The following is a 15,519-nucleotide window of genomic DNA, read 5'->3' on the forward strand; positions in this document are numbered from 1 at the left end:
CAATAGATTGAAAAGAGCAATATTTCATAAGTAAAAGCTGGCGTTTTAATTTTTATTACCTTTAAATCACTTTCCCTACCACCCCAATACTCTTTTTCATAAAGAGACTTTGGAATGATAATACATGTTAAGACTCTCTCATCATAGAATTTATCTTGCTCTTTGGTTGGCCTAGTTTTTTGATGGATAAAAATGTGACTTCCCATCAATATTTTAAGTCTGTGAGATGATACTATTACATAATCAATAATGAGGTTTTTTTCAGAATCAGTATTTCAAATAAAATCACTTCGATGACATCTGTTTTAGCCTCCTTTGGTAGTCTGCCTCATTTATCCATGCATTAGATGGCATACAAAGAAACATCCAATGCAGTGCTCCCATTCTCTAGTTCTCTTCCTTCGATAGCTCTGTGTTACTGCCTTCACAGCTTCCTCGTAAATATGAAATAATGTTGTTATTGGTTTGCATTTTCAAAAGTAACTAATGATCTGGAATGGCTCAATTTTTGGGGGCCCAACTTCAGACATCTTAAAGGGGGCTGATTTTCAGAGTGGGTGCTTAGCACTTTCCAAAAGTCAGACTCCTTTAAGGTGCCTCAAGTTGAGCATTTACAAACTGAGGCACCTACTCACTTTTGAAAATTTAGGTTGTAATAAATAAAGCACAATAGAATAGGGTTTTCTTACTGAACCATTAACCTGAACACTTCTGGATGCAAACATTCAGTGAGTCATACTACTAGTAATTACTGGACAGGCCCAATTCAGCTCTATGTAAACCCTACAGCTAGGGTGTCCTGATATCCCGATTTTATAGGGACAGTCCCAATATTCAGACTTTGTTTTATATAGGTGCCTATTACGCCCCACCCCATCCCAATTTTTCACACTTGCTGTCTGGTTGCCCTGCCTACAACTTCAGTGGTGTTCTACTCACTTAAGGCCCTCTGAATTTAATTTTGTAAGTTGTTCACATGTATGAAGTGATTGCATTGCATCTTGTTCTGGCTGCCTCCAAAATGCCTTCCAAACAACTAAAGTTTCCCGCAAATAACTGGTAACAAGCATAGATGAGAAAGGATCAAATATACTTAGAGCTAACTTTGGGCACCTAAGGTAGAGTGCCCATTTCATTCTTGAGTAGCCAAGTTCCTATATGAGCCTTCAGATGTGTAGCTATCTGTGTGACTTACTATGGGCATCCATGTTTAAACTGTACACTCAACATCTACAAGCATTTTTCACCTTCAGTGCATTTTATAAACATTAACTAATTATTCCCAAATTGGAAAGGAACAGAAGGAAAAAAGTGTCCGTTCTGGAAAAAGTACCATGGTTTATTTTTTCATAAAAATATTCTAAACAAACCAAAAGATGTCTGAATTGAGACCTGAAAATGCTACTCACATGTAAGTCAAAGATCTGTGAATTATTTATAAAAGGATTATTGCTGGATTGGCCATTTAAGTTCTAATTCTGGCCCCAAACCATCCCCCATTCTCTGCAGGCTGCTCATATCGCTAGACTTCCTATTGATGTTGCTAAGTTTAAGTAGCAGTTGCTAAGGGGCACATTCTCAAAGAGATGTGTGGCGCTGCAGTCTCAAGAGTCCTATTAGAGTCAAGTAGCCCAAATACAATGCTTTTAAACCTTCACTCTAAGATGCTAACAGAAAAAATAATAAATCTTTCAGAGAAGAGGAGGGTGGAAATGGAGAGGAAGGAGGAGGAACTCCCATTTAGAAACCTACATTTCTTTAAGTTAGTTCTAAATTATTCTCTCAACAGAGACTATGTCCAGTAGTTCTTTTTCCAGCTTGGTACAGCAAGAGCAATTTGGGATGGTTTTTTCTCTTTCCTGCAGTACATGGACGTTTCCACTGCTATAACATTTGTAGAACTTTGGGGCCCTGTTTCATTGTAGCACACTGCTGTAATCTGGGTTTTTAATTTTCGGAAGAGAATCTGCAAGGAAAAGGGCATAATGATTAGACTGATCCTCATTTTAACTGTTCAGATCCAAATGCAATATGTGCCTCTTTGCTTGGCCCCTTCCCCCAGTGGCAGCATCTCCCTCAGACTGAATCCTGGTGAGGCAAAAGCATGGGGAAAGTATGCTTGCAAGAGGAAAAAAGAAATGCCATGAGATAGGGAAGAGGTAGAGAAGGAAGGATAAAAATAATTACAAATATATAACCACTGGTAGATAGGGGAGACAGTGAAATGATAGCCCTTTGTAGTCGTGCTGAATGCTCATTGTCATATACATTCTGGGGTCGGAGGAAACAATAATAGTGTAATAGGAAGTAGCACATGAGGAAGATGATGGGGATCTAGCTTACATAATTAGGGTGAGAAAATACACAAACCCAATTATTGGTACGATTCTTATCAAAGATCAGATCCTCAGCTGAAGTAAGTTGGGGTAGCTCCATTGACTTCAGTGAATTACATTGATTCACATCACCTATCTGGTCCTAACTTATGCTAGTTCGGAATTTGTTCTGGTATTACTGTAAATGTATAGATATGTGCAAGAAAAGTGGAATAAAGCCACTAATTAATAAGAATAAAGGAAAGATTTACAGTACCTCAGAAAGTTATGCTTCTTATCTATATTACAGTAGCACCCAAAATGGAATATGCATTGTATAGACATGTTCATAGAATGTCAGGATTAGAAGGGACCTCAGGAGGTCATCTAGTCCAACCCCCTGCTCAAAGCAGGACTAATCCCCAGACAGATTTTTGCTGCACATCCCTAAATGGCCCCCTTAAGGATTGGACTCAAAACCCTGGGTTTAGCAGGCCAATGCTCAAACCACTGAGCTATCATTCCATCCCTCCCTCCCTCAAGGTGGTTGTAGCTCCAAAGAATGTACAATCTAAAATGATAAAACATGGACAGAGGGTAGGCGGAAAGGCATACAAGCAGAGTGGTTAGGGTGATGTTGGATGTATATTGAGTGTGCTCCTCTGCTGTGCCATTATTCATCTCAGATTTAATTCATCTAAAGACCCAGATTGCTTTAATTATTGTGTTCACAACTTTTTATTTTATTTTATTTTATTTTTTTCAAACTCACTACAAAAACTCACTGGTTAAACTAAGCACCTGTCCATGTCCTGCCTCAGTCCACCCTCCCTATACCTCCCTGCCAACCTTTCTCCTCCTTCTGAGCAAGTACCATGCTGTCAATAACTGAGGAATTCAAGTCACTACAGATGTCAGAGGAGTCTTTGGGGTAGTGCTGACCACTTTGACCTTCCTGAATCTCCTGTGCTTCCTGATGAGTCTCTGGGCTTTTGGGAGCTGGGCCTGCCCTTGTACGTGTGTGTGTGTAGGTGGAATCCTGCCCCATGTGCTGACTGAAGGGGTGAGGTGCACTGAGCCCTAGTGCCCCTTTGTTCCACTGGAGGTGGGGGCAGGGTTGCCTTATCTTGATGATCTCCTCCCCTGCTCCTGCCATGTACGTGCTGGCTAATGCACCTGGGGACCGTTTCAATCCTCAACCTACAGCCTCACTGATTTAGCCACTAGTTCATTCCCCCCCTCTATTTAGTAACCACTCTCCTCCTCCTCACACCTCTGTCACTCAACAGTCAAACACCTAATCCCACAAAACAACTCACAGAGAGTAGAATGGCCAGCAGTCTTGGAGCTCCTGAAGTTGTAAAGGCACCATCCCTGGTGTTGCCTAGAGAATACTGGGGACTGGTGGGGCCACATGCCCCCAAAGTCCTGGCTCTTTGGGCACTGGAAGCCAAAGAGATGCATTGCTAGACTCCCCTCCTTGCCAGCCATGAAACATATTCCTCATTTTCTGTAGCCTTTATCTTCAGCTGTAAATCTTCATCTTTAACCATAGATAGATTGTATCTGTAGAAGGACAAAAGCCAAATGTTGTACTGTGCTTTTATAGAAGAGAGGTGCATATTTGGTATGTACTATGTCCAGCTACAGTACCTTATCTCTGTCTGACAGTCTTTGTTATTTGTGGATTCAGGTCTTTCAGTGCAAAAATATTAAATCTAATCATCTGGCCATCTGAGAACTCTTCCTGAACATTTTCTTGAGTTTTATTCTTGATGTGTTCTTTATCAGTTTTCATGATGCATTACATACAGTTTACTACAATTTATTTCTAAAAACCTCTGCTATACATTTATCTGGACTTCATTTCATTAAGAAAAGTGCATGATTTTACAGCTTAGAAAGCTGTTCTGGTGAACGAGAATAGATTGAAGAGGTTTATGTGAGTGGTTGTTTTTTGTGTGGATTCATCTCTATAAAACATCATTTTGTTTCTACCAGGAATTAAAGTGCCACAAATAGCTGTAATCATCTTATGGAGTATTAAGTAAAAACTAATCTCTATAGGTTTTTCTAAAACGCGGATAAACCTGGCCTCTAGAGGATGACACATGTCCTGGGGACTTTTATACTGTGCCCCATCTTTTTTGCTGATGCTTGTGTAACTTTCCCTGCATTTTAAATTGGAGTGTTCTTAGGAATATTGTAAGCTAAAATCTGCATTTTCTTTGTTTCAGTTACACTGTTTAATATAGATGTTGTAACACTGCCTGTTTTAAAAGCTGTGGTAAGGTTATACAGGGTTATACAATTTGCTGTTCATCTGTGACACAATCCACATCTATAGGCTTAGGGTGCTATGTCATTATTCTAAAAAGAGAGGGTTTGCTGTTTATACCCTTGACATTGTTCAGCTTACTTTATTAAATCCTGTTATAAACAATCCTTCTTTAAAGAACAACCATATCTGTCAAATCAAGATATAAAGGTCAGATTCTTGTCCTGATATTACATATTGTAATTTTCCACTCCATCACAAGGGTTTGTTTAATTTTAATGGCAGGTGTAATGTGGTTCTCTAGTCAATGGAGAACTGATATGTGATCATCCAAGAATTTGTGTACCTCTTGGCACTCTTTCTATTTATTGAGGAGGGTTGTGGGATCCACAGCACAGAAGAAGGAAATAAAACATAAGCACTGAGTATTGTGACGTGACTACCAAGCACACATTTTAATTAAGATTAAGTTAGGAGATTTTAAAACAGGAAAAACATTTATTTTTGAAACCATAATCAAATCTAAAAATCAGGGGTTTTACTCAGACTTTCAGGGATTGTTGGAGAGGAGTGGGGAGGTGGGATCTTCATATAAAGGCCAATCCTGAAAAATTTCAGACCGAAAGACCTTAAGAAAATTGTAACTGTGTGGAAACAGGGAGTCTTACATACACATCAGTGCCAACTATATTTATGTGGAGAGGGATTCAGACAAGGCAGTCACATGATCAAATGATGAGCAAGGAGGAAGACTTTCACTGCAGCTTTTTTTGTAGACTGCAGGGGGGGCTCGAGTTAGGCCAGCGGGAAGCAAGTTATATGTGCCAAGGCAGGATGGGGGGAATGAACAGAGCAGGTAATCATTAAGTGATCCATCCCCTGTTGCCCATTCCCAGCTTCTGGCAAACAGCATCCCTGCCCATCCTGGCCAATAGCCATTGATGGACCTGTCCTCCATGAATTTATCTAGTTCTTTTTTGAACCCTGTTATAGTCTTGGCCTTCACAACATCCTCTGGCAAAGAGTTCCACAGGTTGGCTATGCGTTGTTGAAAAAATACTTCCTTTTGTTTCATTTGGTGACCCCTAGTTCTTATGTTATGAGAAGGAGTAAATAACACTTTCTTATTTACTTTTTCCACACCAGGGAGAAGGACTGGCTGCCTGTAGAGAGAAGTACCTGGGACAGAGCAGTGCTGGGCAGGGTCAGGGGAATAAGTGGAGCTCCAGCCTGTCTGGCTCCCAGACTGAGATCTTGATACAGGGGCCGAGTAGGTACTGGGGCTATGGGAAAGTGGCCCAGGGAAAGCAAGTAGCGGCAGAGGGAAAGGAGAGGCAGTGAGCGGCCAGCTATAGGGTCCCTGGATTGGGGCCCAGAGCAAGCCTGTTCCTCCCCCTTTGCCCCACTGGCCGCTGAGGGAAGTGGCCAGCCAAAGGACTGTAGTTTGCCCCCCGAGTGAGGGGCTGCAGTTCGCCATTGCGGTGAGAGGCCGGGCGAAGGACTGACGGTTCCCCCGGAACAGGGAGACAACGGAGTTGGGGCACAGCCGGAGGGCTGTGCCCTGAAGAGGACGCCACGATCCGGGAGCGACTCGGGTTCCCACAGACAGTGGAGACGGTGGAGAAGCAGAGATGGAGAGTGAGAGACCATCAGAGGGGGGCGCCCTGCTGATGGACAGAGCTAATTCCGGGAGCAACCAGCAGGAGGTGCCATGGTGGTGAGCACAACCTGTTACAGTGCATTACTTTGCATTTATCAACATTGAAATCATAAGATCATCTTAAATTATGAGATTTAAAAAAAATACTAATACAGTTTGGGTTGTTTTTATTTGCCTTTTGGTTTCTGGGCTGTTAGGGTGCATTGGGATCACATTTTCAAGCTTTGCTCCACAAACACGAGAGCTAGAAATTTACTTTTTCCTTAGATGATTTTTCATGTACTCACATGACTTCAGGAGCCAGAGTTTCCAGAAAAACACCAAATATCATGAGACTCAGGATAAAATGAGAGAGTTGGCAACACTGATAGATGTCAAAATGGAGAGGATGATTGACAATGACCTTATTAAGGTGGTGATGATGAGAGCTGGTTGGAAATTTTGTGATGGAACGTGTTTTCATGGGGAAATTGTGATTTTTGTCAAAATCTAAACATGCCAGGGCTCCAGAGCTTCTAGGCTCCTTGATCCACAGATAGGGACTCCGTGGGCTGCCTCTGCAGGGGAATCCCCAGAGTCAGGGCAGCTTCTCTGTTTTGTTTAGAAAAAAAATAAATGGAAATGTCTCAATTTTTTTTCAAAACAAAAAAAATTCAGAATTTCCTTTCCTATATTCTACTTTGCATTCTGAATTGGGACGTAAACTCAGTGTTGGAATTTTCTGACTCCAGCAGACACCAAAATGACTGTGAATCCAGAGAAAGGCCTGGTCTGTACTACAAAGTTAGGTCAATGTAAGCTGCCTTGTGTCATCCTAGTTGTTCATGTGTCTACACTTAATTTGTCTCCTGCTGATGTAAATGCCCTGGTGTAACGACACAGTAATACTGTCTCCCTAGGTGGCATTGAGCCTTGGTTGGTGTACTGAGGTTGATGCAGAGAGAGTGTAGATACTACTTTACCTATGTTAATCCTAAATCTTCCAGCAGCTGTCCCACAGTACCTGACAATGACCGCTCTGGTCACAGTTGTAAACTCCACTGCTCTGGGGTCACAGAGACCAGGAGGGGCACAAACACCCCCTCCCACCCCCCACCCGGAACTTCAAAACCCTGCAATTTTTTAAATGCCTTTTCCTGATTGTTCAGCTTGGTGAGCACATCCAGCAACTCTCCATTGTTGCGTACAACTGTCCAGTTGACCATGCCACCTACGGATTCCAGACATGATCCAGCCTCAGGTAGACAGGAGATATTGGATCTCCTAGGACTGTGGGAGGAAAGGCTATGCAGACAAGCCATAGAAATGTGGACATCTATGAGCAGAGTGCATGGGGGATATAGGAAAAGGAGTATGTCGGGGATCAGCAGCCTTGCCGGGTGATGGCGGAGGAACTGCAGGCTTCTCAGAAGGCCAAGGAGGCCAACAATCTATCTGGTGCCGAGCTGCAGACCTGCTGCTTTTACAAAGAACTGCATGCCATACTTGGCAAAGACCCCAGTAGCTCCCTGCGGACCACCATGGATACCTCCAAGGAGTCTGAGTCACAGACCTCTGCTGTGAACACTGAGGATGAGGAGGATGAGCAGGAGGATGGGGAACATGTGACTGGGGGTCCAGCTATGCTGCAAGCCAGAATCAGTTTGAGACTCCACTACAGTCCTGACAGTCAAGCACGGACGAGCCCAGTGGAGGGGAAAGAACCTCAGGTAAGTGTGTAAATGTATTTCCCAGTACAATGATGCACTGATGGTGCCCCAACTTAATAGGACACAGGTACTGACATTCATTAATTTACTTGTACTAGAAGAGGTAGTGGTACAACGAAGAGGTAGAGAGTTGTTATCTGCTTTTCATTTCCTGCAGAGTTAGGCGGGATGGGGATGGAGGGCATGCAGAGCAGTTTCTTTATGTACACAGGGATGTCCCTTGAATCCTCCCGAGAAATCTCAATGAAACTTTCATTCTGAAATCCTCTCCCGAAGGCTTCTAGTGATGGCAGCCTTATTTCTTCCTCCACCGTGGAACAATTTCCCATTCCAGTCAGTGATAACTTTGGTAGTCACAGTTGCAGTAAAGAGGCTAGTGGCATACAGGCCCGGGTGGCTTTGGGATGTCAGCAGCAGCTGTGCTTTCTGTGCCTTTGCCACCCTCAGAAGTGAGATATCAGTTACAATCACCATCACATGTGGAAAATGGTGCCTGTATTCAATGCCATTGCCCTGTGTTCCTAGTTTCAGGCAACCGAACAATTCTCTCCTAATTTCCCTTGCCCCTGGGAGGCCATACTCAACATGGCTGGTGCTGTGAATGATGCTGTGCACAACCACTACAAAGTAGAAGTGACAATAATAAGCATGTCTTGTTGAAAACTTTAGGGGAGCAAAGGAAGAGAGTTCTGAATCTTAACTTTTGCTTTCCATTGTGACTAGCGACAATGGTACCTCTGTGTGTTTTACCTCTAGCTGCTGCCGTTGCAGCCTTGACGGTTTCCCCGTCCACATCTGTGGAATGCCTGAGTGAGATAAGGAGGAGAAAGAAGAGGACTTGGGATGACATGTTCAATGAGATCATGGAAGCCAGTGCTTCATCAGACTTGGAGCAGAGGGCCTGGAATATTACAGATAACCTGGAGAAGGAAAGAGTGGATAGGAGAAAAGTCTACCAGGAAAAGGAGAGGGAGGTGCACCCGGACATAATGGGGTTTCTCTCGCAGCAAACACAGATGTTGCAGACTCTTGAGGACCCTCAGGTTGAATACTCACAGTCTCACCTCCCTTTGCAGTTCATCGAAAACTGCATTACAGAACCTTCTTACATGCCCCCTCTACATTCCATGTGGCACCAAGGGCCACATCTCTACCACTCTACCCCAAGGGATGTGAAGGACAACCACAGCTTCACATACACTGGCCTGTGAAATCCATGGTCTCTGTATTTGTGTCTAAAATGGACATGAACATTCTTTCTTCATAAGTTCAGTTCCATTAATGTATTAAGTTTTAATGTACACCTCTACCCCGATATAACGCTGTCCTCGGGAGCCAAAAAATCTTACCACGTTAAAGGTGAAACCGCGTTATATCGAACTTGCTTTGATCCACCGGAGTACGCCGCCCCTCCCCCCCAGAGCACTGCTTTACCGCGTTATATCCGAATTCGTGTTATATCGGGTTGCATTATATAGGGGTAGAGGTGTATTTGCTTTTAAATTGCATAGGTTTTTCCTTGCCCTGGTTTTGTTACTCAATAAAATTCTATTATTTGGAAAATAATTAATCTCTATTAGTTCACAACATAAACTACAGAGTGCCTAGTGGTACTGAAAGCGCTCAGTTACTTGTTATTGTACAGTGTGACACAACTCATAGGATCAGTGACAAACATAGTGTAATAATCATAAATGTAAAACAAACACCACAAAATTAATAGGTGCATTGACAGTGTTATATTCATACATGTATACTAAACATTACACAATTCCTAACAGGCCCCAACGCAGCAAGGCTGGGTAGAGCACAGTCCACCACAATGCATTACTGTTGCTGACTGTTAAAGTGCTTTTTTCAAAGCCTTCCTGAGCTATATAGCTCTGCCTTGAGTTCTTCTAATATCCCTTGTGTCTGTCTGTTCAAACTCAGAAGACAGCTGCTTCACCTCCACTCTGGTGGCAACTTTTCCCTCTTTGCTTCGCAGATTTTATACAGGACACAGCAGGCAGTTATAACCATTGGGGTGTTCACTTCACTGAGATCCAATTTTGTCAGTAAATAATGCCAGCATCTCCTCAGTCCACCAAGAGCAAATTTAGCTGTCATTCTGCACCTGTTAAGCCTGTACTTGAATCTTGCCTGTGCTGTCAAGGTGACTGGTGTATGGTTTCTCATGAACCAGGATAGCAAGGGGTATGCTGGGTCCCCCAGGATCACTACTGGCATTTCAACATCGCTAACGGTAATCCACCGGTCGGGAAAGAAAGTCCCTCCTTGTAGCTTTCTGCACAGTTCTGTGTTCTTAAAGATGCGAGCATTATGTACATTCCCTGACCAGTCAACATTGATGTTGGTGAAGTGTCCCTGGTGATCCACCAACAGTTTAACAATTGAAAAGTAGCCCGTTCTGTTGATGTACCCTGTGGCAAGGTAATATGGTGCCAAAATAGGGATGTACATGCCATCTGTTGCTCCATCGCAGTTCAAGAACCCCATAGCTGCAACTCCATCTATTATGTCCTGCATGTTGCCGAGAGTCAGTCCTCCATAGCAGGCAATGAATAATGGCCCACACACTTTCATGACAGAGGTCCCAAATGTGGATTTTCCAACTCCCAAATGATTTCCCATGAACTGGTAGCAATCTGGCATTGCAAGTTTCCACAGTGCAATTGACGCTTGGTTTTCTACTGTCAGTGCAGCTCTGATTCTGGAGTCTTTGCACAGAGGGCTGAAGCAAGCTTGGCACATAGATCCAGGAATATGGCTGTGTGCATCTGAAAGTTCTGCAGCCACTGCTCTTCATCCTAAACTTGCATTATGATGCAATTCCATCAGTCAGTGCTCCTTTCTCAGGCCCAGAAGTGGCACTCTACCATTTGCAACTGCTCCATTAATGCTGCCACAACCTTGAATTGGTTCTCACTATATTCACAGCAATCTGCCCTTCAGGAAATTGTCATGTTCCCCACGGATCTTCTTATGGCTCTGCAAATGCCAGAGGATCGTGTGTCCTGTGCTTGCAATGCTCATGACAATAGTGCGGAGTTGTGCAGGTTCCATGCTTCTGTCAGAGGTGGCAGACAGCAAGGAGGGCCATGTGCGTGTGTGGGATTTTTAAAAAAAGATACGAAAATTATGGGCTGTAGATGACATTATGGGATGGAGACACTTGTGCTGGAAAATTGACTCCTTGTTTCCAGTCACCCTTGCACAGCTCCTTTCTGCTTCACGATGTATTGCCAAAACTTTACAAAAGTGTGCTGAATAGTGGCAGGTTGCACACTGGGATACCTACCCAGGGTGCATCAAGCTGTGGATCAACACAAACACTCCTGGTGAGTATGCATAGTGCTGACCAATTTGCCAAGTATGCATGCGCACAAGCGATATACTAACTGCCATGGCTTTATGCTGATGTAACTTGTGTTGTCAAAAGTTTTTAGTGTAAACATGGCTTAAGACTGGCATTGCAGCAGTTAGTTCTGTGTTAAATGCTTCAAGAACACAGCAATGTTAAATAGATTGCTGTACTGGGAGACTTTTGGTAGGAAGGAGCAATTGGGTATTCAATCTACTCACACTAATTGAGGTTACAGTGTATAATTGTAACCCTGCACATGTATTCAGTATGCTTAACTAGTTACACTGGTTTCTAATGTCAATTTAGTGGTATCTAATGTCACTGCTCTCTAAACTTGGTCCTAACGTTCCAGATTCTGATTTTGTTACTGTAGTTTTCATGTTAGAATTGCAAAGACTGTGCATAGAAATGAAGTCGTCTGAACATTTTTGAGTGTCAACAATATAGTAATTAATAATCTATGAGCTTGTTAGAATTTGATGTAAAATCATGAATAAAACCCCTATTTTTGCCTCCTGGACATTTTCTAAAATAATGTTTTGTCATATGGCAAAATTTCTCTAATTACAATTAATAAAGTGCCCTTTCAGCAGCTGTTGTTCTATGGCTGCTGTCCCAGCCCAAAGCTTATCATCCTCATCACATTAACCCTGTGTAGCCCTTTATTGTTTGCTTGTTGAAGAGAATTAAAGATAAATTAAGTAATATTTTTTGTTAATCCTACCTTACCTACAATAATATACATACCATTATTCAAGTCAAGAGAGTATTAAGACACACTAATAGCAATGAGACAGATATATTTTGAGTTAAGTAGGAAGTGACAACATTTATATCCTGCTAATGTAGTTTCAACTTCTAATAAAACGAAAGGACAACAATAATCTGGAACAAGCTGATATATCATGGAAAAAACCTAGAATGTTAGGGTTGGAAGGGACCTCAGGAGGTCATCCAGTCCAACCCCACTCAAAGCAGGACCAATCCCCAGACAGATTTTTGTCCCAGATCCCTAAATGGCCCCCTCAAGGATTGAACTCACAACCCTGGGTTTAGCAGGCCAATGCTCAACCCACTGAGCTATCCCTCTGTAAATCAGTAATCCTGATGTCTAGATTTACCTATGAAATAGCAGAGCTGCTTTCTGGGTATATATTTAGTCTTTAAAAGTAATTTCAGGATAAATTATAATGCTTTTTTTATTAAGTGAATATTTCTTTTCAAAAAGTTGTTGGTATTTAAAAAAAAAAACACATTAGCATAAGTGATTTGTTCGCTATGTCTTTAACGGTAATTATAACTCTTTGTCTTTGAGAATTGGCCAAATTTATCCATGATGTAACTTCATTGACTGCAGTGGAGTATTGTGACAGTTGGACCTATAAATGTATCCAAATTGTGAGCTCTACTGTAAAAAGTATGTAAAAGTTCATAAGATGTTTCAGTAACCTATAATAGCAAATGTTGAAGGGGGAAAAGTACAAAAGGGACACAGAATAACTAAACTAGTCTAAACAGAAAGTCCAAGCTGATATGATTCAAGCATTGTGTTAAAATTATACTTGTTAAAAACAGGAGATGTGAGGCCAGAAGTTAATGAGCCAAAATTGGTATGTCAGATATTAGGCCCAGTTGGTGGACAAAATAAGGATGTGGTAGGCTTTTCTACCCACCACTCCCTTTTTGGGTCCTTAAAAGAAAGAGATTTTGTGGGGAAAGTATGAAAAAGCAAAATGAACAACAGATGTAAAGAATAGATAGAAACTATTGGAGTAAGCTTCACCATCATGGTTACCACTCCTACCATTTCGTGGGACTCTAGGCCTTTGTCATCCTGAAGCTCAGACGTGTCCTGACCAGAATGTACCAGAAGGAGAGGGACCTAGATCACATAATCACCTCTACCAGGTCCAGCTAACTCCCAAACACCACCTGTGATGATAGTTATTACCATCTTTAATACCATCTAAGAAACTGTCAAACAAGGGTGCTTTTCCTTTTAAGATTGAACTTTAACAGCAGCAGCAGCAATGACCTCTAGGGCCCATCCCAATTAACTCTCTTTTTCCCAAAAGGACAGTTATTACCATAGGCACTGACTTTTGTTTTTTGCCGGTGGGTACTTTCGAAGTGGTGTGTGTGTGGTTGGGAGGGGGAGAGGCTATTTTCAGCATATTTATACACTTCTTTCATATTCTAGTTATTGAATATGTGTGTCTCATTGGTGTCTTTACTATTTTAATAATGATTAAATTGTTCTGAACTACATAATTACATTATCATGAATTACAGAATATTAAAATCATTGCAGTCACCTACAAGCTGTCTTGACTAACGTCCCAGTTTAGAGACATTATGTCTCACTGTAGCTTTCTGGATGAAACTGTCGCAATCTTATTTACATCTAGTTCTCTGGTATGGTTTTAATGTACGTTAAAGACAGCTACATTATTCAATTGCATCTGTCCCATTGATGACTGGAGATAATTTTTAGGTCTTCTGAAGCTGGAGAATGAGTGTTCCGCAGTTCAGGATGATACAGGCACAGTGAGAAGGATTCTTTTAATTTGTAGTACTTTGGAAGCGTAGCGCCAAGATCTCTTTCTTGATGTGGGACAGCTAACTATCTTGAGTAATTTTGTATCATTTGCAGATTTTGCCACCTCACTGTTTACCCCCTTTTCCAGATCATTTATGAATATGTTGAACAGCACTAGTCCCAGTATAGGCCCCTGGGGGACACCACTATTTACTTCTCTCCATTCTGAAAATGGACCATTTATTCCTATCCTTTGTTTCATATCTTTTAACTGGAGTGCCTGGCATTGCTTTCAGGATCATGTAATGGTTCTTAATTTAATTTAATTTAATTTAATGACGAGCCTTTTGTTATCTTAATCATCCTGTCTCTGTTTATTTACAAACTCCCTGCCCCAAGGACAGAAGCTGGGAGCTGCATAGAATTTATCACATTCCACACTTAAGCTAGGGCGTGGGCTTTGAGCAGACCTCAGGTACGAAACTTTGGGGGGGGGGGGCAGGAACCACTATGGCTTGTGGGTACTGAGCACCCTCTATTTTTTTTCCATGGGTGCTTGAGCCCCGGAGCGCCCACGTAGTCGGCGCCTGTAGTTATTACCATCTTTAATATCATTCAAGAGACTGTCAAATAAGGGGGTTTTCCTTTCTAAAACTTTCTCCACCTAAAGGAAAAGGGAACAAAAAGAAATGTTAAAATAAAAGCTTTATTCAATACTTTACATTTCAAATGCTTTAACTGTTTTTCTTTCTTTTCTTTAATAAAAGGTTGAAAGGATTTTAATGGTGTGTTTGCCATGGCAGTAAGCAGGCTATACCAAACCTTGTTTAATACTGTTTAATGTTAGACAGTGACAAGGTTATGTTAACATCTTTAGTTCATATATGCCACCTAAATTAAAGATAGTTTTTACCCACTTTGTTCAAACAACATGTTTAATCCAGGATTATAATTAAGGGCCCACTCCTGTGCTCACAACACCATTGATTTAAGTGGAAACAGTATTGGGCCCCAAACATTGAGTTGCACACAATTGTACTTGGTAAGTTTTTGACAGAGAACTGATAAGAGGAATCACTGAATTAAACAATTATCTCCTAGGCCTTCATTATAGTTTGTTCTGTTATGATTTTGAACTTTGGAGACCTGTTGGGTATCAGAATCACATGAATGTGTTTTAATGAACCACACTACATGTGGTCTGTATGCTGTCTTGTCCTTTTTCATCTTGCTTTTATTATCATACGTAGGTGTTGTCAAGGTTTTATTTTTCATTGGAGCTGAGGTGAGGGCTCCGTAGAGGGCCCCTTTTGAGGCACAGCTCAGTGATCTAAAGAAGTCAAGAAGATATTTCTTATTGTTGTTCTCTCCTGTCTGAGCCCCTACACCTGGGTCTTATATAGTTGTCTGGTTTTGGTCCTTATCTCCTACTGATGTAGAACATGAATTAATCAAAGATGCATGCCAGATGGTTATAAAATCATAGACATTAGAGACAGAAAACACCAATTGGGCTTCCTTATATAATATATATCCTATATTATACACAAAAACTGTTACATTTGCCCATGCAATCTTAATTCTTCCCCCTGTGTGTATGCATTATGATAATGCATTATGACACAGGCAGATACTACCCATTTCCCTCAAC

The 15,519-nt window shown here is 41.7% G+C and overlaps 1 protein-coding gene across 2 annotated transcripts in view; it reads left to right on the top strand.

Annotated features, from left to right (window-relative positions):
• DLG2 (discs large MAGUK scaffold protein 2) overlaps positions 1-15,519 on the top strand; it is a 1,462,668-nt gene that overhangs the window by 25,090 nt on the left and 1,422,059 nt on the right. The gene's annotated exons all lie outside the window — the stretch shown is intronic.

The sequence above is a fragment of the Trachemys scripta genome, chromosome 1 (genome assembly GCF_013100865.1).
Source record: "Trachemys scripta elegans isolate TJP31775 chromosome 1, CAS_Tse_1.0, whole genome shotgun sequence".
NCBI lineage: Eukaryota > Metazoa > Chordata > Testudines > Emydidae > Trachemys > Trachemys scripta.